Raw genomic sequence first — 6,357 nt, 5'->3', positions numbered from 1 at the left:
TACTGAACCTTGCAGCACCCTGCTAAAACCAGGATGGGGGCTCCTGCTTGTGTGTGCTCGTTCGTTATATAGTATGGCCATAGCATGTGCTTATGTATATGTCCTGTCCTTATTTAAATCAAGTCTCAACAATATCTTTGTTTTTGAAAACTGAATTTTAGAAGATGTAGCCATTTCTGAATCCTATGAAAGAAGTTTTTACTGAGATTGTTTAGGCTGTTAAATAACAAAAAAAAAAAGGCTGTCAGGCTTTCTAAAGTCAAAACCTCATACAAAAGTCCAAAAGTATGCAGTTACAGATAGAGTGGTGATGTGATTATAAACCAAATTAATAATCCCATCAAAGAATAAATAAATTCTATTTAACAAGACCTATTTTCTACAAAACCATGTTGACCATCATTAATTACATTCATTCCTTTAATTTTGTTTTAATTGACTCCTACATCAGCTTATTAGCTTTTCCATTAATTTTCCCTGAGGTTTTTATGATGCTTACTGGCCTTAAGTTACTTGGGTCATCCCAGTTGTCCTTTCAAAAGAATGGTACAATATTAGTGCTAATTCAAGATTTATCTTATTGCTCCAGTTCTTTAAACATATAGCACTAGACTAAAGATCTTTTGGTTAAGTTTTCCTTCATCCCACTGTTTCCCATAACTGTACATAACTAGCTCCTTTGTAGTTCCAAGTATGTGTATATTAACATATGATGTAATATTTTAATATTTTTACTTACTGTAATCGTATATGTCTTACTCTTTTGACTGCTGTTCGTAAGTATAGAAAGTAACCAGAGCACTTCCCTGACCCCAGACGGTATCCATGTATGGAAATTCATTTGGTTTTTACTGGTTAAAATGAGAATTAAGACATTCCTAATTATTGTGGGTATCTTTTGTGCTGCAAACTTATAACAGCTGAAAATGAATTCTGTTATTAGGGCTGACTGTATGGGAGTCACCAGATGGCACTGTTGCAAGTGTCTTGTTGATTCTTTTGTCTAGAGACTACATAAAAATAGGCCTTGAAACATACATTTATTTGTTTATTTCTCACTTATGGTACCCAAATCTATCTCAAGCTAAATATTTCCTCACAGGCATTGTAGTAGTCCAAAGGTTTTGCCTATGAACAAGTTAAACATACGGTCAGGCTACAAAGTGGTGACCAGGACTATGATGTTCCTCAATTGTCCAAAATGGTTTTGGAAATTAAGAGTCATTCTTTGCAGAGTGAGAAGTTTAAGCAGCTCCTACACAGCCTAGCAACATTTAAAGCATCTTGAACTACAAAAATATGAGAAAAAACAGCCTGTTATTTACTGGTCTGAGTCAAACATAAGGGTAGGGACATTTATAATGTTTCATTATCTAAATCGAGACGAAAAAGGGGAAGTGATAAAGTTATTTTAGTGTAATGCAGCTTCTGATGAAGTTCTGAAAAAGTTCACAAGCCGATTTCAAACCTGACACACTGAGAAGAGCAGTAAGGCAGAGGACTAACAAAGACAGTGACAGTAAAGTATGTGGCTGTGCAACGAAGCTCATACAGCTCTTACACTGATTTAGTTATCAAACTGCTCATTGTTGTAAATTAACATAAAGCATAAAATTTGCAGGAATACATGGAATACCATTGTAACTACATGTGCTACTTTGGTGGGGTTTTCATTGCGTATTTCCTGTATAATTATATTCATGTGCTAATAAAGCTGTGAATCTAACTCCACTTGCTTAGATCCTTTACACTTAAGCCTTATTTATTTGTCTGTTTGCTACTCAGTACAAGAATTATGCTTGGATATGTACATGTGAAATATACCTTAAGCTTTATTTTGCAACATACATATTAGAAGTGTGGAGTTTAGTGTTTGACACTTATTTATCACCTGGTTAAACACCATTAAACTACTTGACACTAAATGTGTGATAATATTTCCTCAATTAAAATGCCTGTTGGCATTTAATAGAAGAAAGATAATCAGTTTCATGGGGAATATCCCCATAAAACACCTGTCCAGGTGTAACCTATTGCAGTGAAGCAAAAAGAAATTATGTCCATATTTATCAAAATGAATAATCTTTGTATTTGATATGTTATATTCCAATAATGGTTTAAACTAGATTCACACCATGTCCAGCATAATTCCCTAAGGAAATATTATTTAGTATATCGTCACTTGGCAAATCCTTGTTCTTACAAAATGAAGCACAGGAGCATTAATATATACATTTAACGTGAGCTTTACATTTTAAAGTCATGTCCAGAATAATTGCCCTGTAAGCAGCGTAGAGTACCATTTCTCTCACTAGAAGATAGAGGCCTAACCAATGCTGCCAGGCTCGTACAAGTATTTCCTAGAGTGCAAATGTTTAAGATGGAATGTTAAACAAATATTTTAATTGCTTCTGTAAGCTTATTCATAGCCACTTCGAATCCAAGTTCACTGACTTAGTATGTTCCCAGTGTGACTTTCTGTTTTTAAGTGGGCAGCCGTGTCATACACCAGTGATTCTGCTACATCTCCTTTGGTAGGTGATAATCTTTAGGCAAAGAAGTAAGAACTGTGATTAGAACACAGTGTTGAACTATATATGAAAAAGAAAAATCCCTTGTTATTCATGTCAGGAGCAAAGGTAGGGGGAATAACTCCTTTTGGGGCCACAGCAGCTACCTAGGCAATCAGGAGCATTTTGGCAGCTAACATCTCTTGCAACCCTGTGCTGTGAGTATTAGGAGTCACCCTCCCTCTTACTAGGCATTGGCTAGAGTTTTCTAGTTCTCCTGGATGGATTTCAGATTGCCAGTTTAAATGCACTGATGAATAAGGGCCTTCAGATAAAGGTGCAAAGGTGTTTCAGATACTATGGAGACAAAAGCCACATATAAGTACTTCAGTGGATTCCTCATGTTGTTTTGTCTGTAGCCGCATTTTTCCCTGTATCCCTTACCAGAGATAATCGTAGTCATCTCAGTCTTTGTGTTCTTTAGTGGTCATTTACATGCCATCCTCACTACATTTCTTACTCATTTATGTGCTTGCTGTTGCTGGGTTGAGGATAATATTTTCTCAGGCCACAGCTGAAACGCTAATCCTTGTAGTACTTCTGTCACCTCCAAGGTGGATTATTGTAATTCCTTTCTGGTGTCTACCTGATTGTAAAACTTCACAAGTTCTGTTTTACATAAAATGCTGCGGCTGACATGCTTATTCATCTTAAACCAAATTAGCATATCACTCTGGTCTTTTGATCCATGCTATGGCTGCCAGTTAGAGTAGTGCTTCCTTCCAATGCGACCTGGCATGCATTGATGCATGATGATGGGTTCTGACCACAAGTATTAACACAAGCATATAGTTTAGACAGTAAAATATTGCCTTGCTCCTTTTTCACACTTTAAACTGCATTTTTCTTTGCTTTATATTAATGTGCTAACACTTCTAATAGCCATGTTTAAGAATAATTAATACATTCCTAGATACTAGGAATGGGAACAGACTCCTCAGGCATTCAGGTGATGTGTCCTCTAGCTGCAGAAAGTCGTGTTGTTAAGTGGTCTTCTAAATGAGGTTTTTACTAGACAACCAGGACTCTGCTGCTTGTTGTTTCCATGTTCAAGATGGAATATGGAACTATTATAACTGAGTCTGTATGACTTCGTATGGAATAGCACGGTAAGGAAAGGAACTCACAAGCAGCTTCCCTCAGACTCTATCCAGGGTTTGGAAGTCTTTAACAATATAGGGAAGGAAGCCCAAATGCCATTTTCCCTAAAACTTAAACATTTCCATAGTGAATAGATACTATGAATAGTGATATTTGTGAATTTTGCTGGTGAGGCTATAATTAATAAATTACTATTCTTTGAAGTAAACCTATTTAAGAAAGGTTGATGATAAGAAACGAATGGCTCAAAGAGTGTTAGTAGATTCTTTCATACCTATATAGCCCGTGAAAGTGTTAATCTTGTTCCTGGTTTGGATTACAATCCTGTCTTGAATATAGTTCTTTTTCCCTTATGAATTCCATGCACTTGAATAGATTGGGATGGAGACCTGTTTCCCTCATGCTAGAACTTGACATTGCAGATATTTAGCTTGGAGATTCACATTGTCTAACTTCACGTTTGCCATAGTGAGGTCCACTACTGAGCTAGCTGCCTTAGGCATGTTTGTTTGTTGGCAGAGAGATGCAATTTTGGGGCACAGCCTGACTTGTTTTAGACTACTGTTATGGATAAATCAAATTATATTAATCTGCTAATTACCTAGATTAAATTAGACACAGCCTTTTATTATTGATCAGATGAATTCCATTCTCGGAGACGCAACTACCATTATTCATGTAGTATTCTTGCTAGGTGCAGTAAAACAGGTCCTATGTATAAATGGTCACAGGCTGTGGACCTTATACTACAAATATCTGAAAGTTATCTGATTTGGAAAGTGTCAGTAAATCACATAGTAACTAAAAGACACCAGAGGAAATTCTCAACTATTATTATCATCTGATGGTTATTCAATACTTTCACCCTACTTACTAGTGAATTACACTTATATTAGGCAAACAAAAGAATGAAGCCCCAAAGCACAGTGCATGTACATATATACATATATGCTTATACACAATAAAAAACACGTTACCTATGAACATAGTACTATCCATTTTTTATTCTAGTCTATAGTTTAAAAAAACATGCAACACAGAGAAATGTAGTAACTTGGTATACAACCTGGGTGAGATTCTCCTTGTCTTACATGAATATGTGCATGAATAATGAGACCCTTTTCTTTTTTGCCTTCTCTAATAGCAGAACTAATCTTAAAGATGAGCTTCTTGAATTCCTTCCACTATAATGCTGTTCATCTCAGCAGACTTTAGAAACTTGCATGATACTAAAGCCAGTACTTTTATACTTATTTTAGGTATAATTATTTGAAAAATTAAGTTGAGATATAGCTTGGAAACATAGTAAAATAGATTTTTTGTTTAGTAGAAAGGTTACATTATTTTGGTTAGATTGCTGATGCCTCATAAGTAGTGAATATGTAATATTTACTTTTTGCAAATAAAATTAAGTAATTGTATTTTCTAAGCAAGTACATAATTTTATATTACTTGGCTGTTAAGTTTTCTCGTACACAGTGCCATTTAATGATGAAAAAAGAGAAAGATTTAAAAAAGTAAGAATTGCACATATAGTAAATCGTAGGCTGAAATTAATGAAATATCTAACATAAGTATCTTTGGAAAGTTAAGGTGCATTTTTTCTTAAATAAACACACACACATATATATGCTTTAATATACACCAGGTAATTAGATGTCTTTGTGCTATTGCATAAAGACTGTAGTGCACTGAAACATCTAATATTTAGCCTGTTTCCCATAAATATTAAATCTTGATTTATTCATAGAGCTGCAATGAAATACAAACATGTATGCACACATATGTACCACCAATTATAAAAACTGATATACACAGTGGAATATTCTAAAGGGTTTGTCCTCTGTTTATTCTCAAAATTCTTTCCCTCAGGCTCCATTTCTGCTACTGTACCGTCTCAAGTGGATTTGAATTTGAAAGCGTTCTCTAGTTTTTAATGTTAATGGATGTCATTGCACTATGGCTCTACAAGAAGGAAGAATACTACTATCAAATAAAAACACTGCAAGTTTTGAAGAAAATTGTTTTTAAGTCACTGCTCTGATAAAAATAAGGACACTTATTTTTGCACATTAAAACAAATTAATCTTGCTGCATAAATAAAGGAAATTTATTTATTTATGCAGAAATCATACCAAAGCTTCTTTAAATGTGCAAAGTAAAGTAATGGGATGAAATTATTATTGATAAGAAATGATAATTCATAATATGTTAACACCCTGAACAAGGTCAAGACCTATTCAGGGTTCTGCATGGAATGAAAGAAAATCATTACGGTGTTTCTTAAAATTTGATTTGATGCTAGTAATGAATATGAAAAAAATGAAAACCTAGCCAATAATCCATCCCCAGTGAAGATTCAGCTAAACCTTGTATCAGAAATTGCTTTTTGGTTCAGCCTATTTATTTTAAATCTAGGACTCTCTTATTTGGGATTTTAGAAGAAAGACTTTTTTTATGGAGATTGTAGTGTAAATGGTAGCAGTATTTGTTTACATGAGATTTGGGAAAAGGGAGATATCTAAGTTCATACCAAAAATATCGACAACTTGTGTGCTATACTGCTGTACACATTAAATCATGCTGTACACATTAAAAGCTCTCAAGTATCCAAATCAAATTTGCCTAAAGTAATTATTTTCAGAAACCAAGCACTCTGGGAGGATAGCATGTAGGTCATTAATTT

Source organism: Pterocles gutturalis, unplaced genomic scaffold, assembly GCF_000699245.1.
Source record: "Pterocles gutturalis isolate BGI_N339 unplaced genomic scaffold, ASM69924v1 scaffold16178, whole genome shotgun sequence".
NCBI lineage: Eukaryota > Metazoa > Chordata > Aves > Pterocliformes > Pteroclidae > Pterocles > Pterocles gutturalis.
This window is presented reverse-complemented; position numbering follows the sequence as displayed.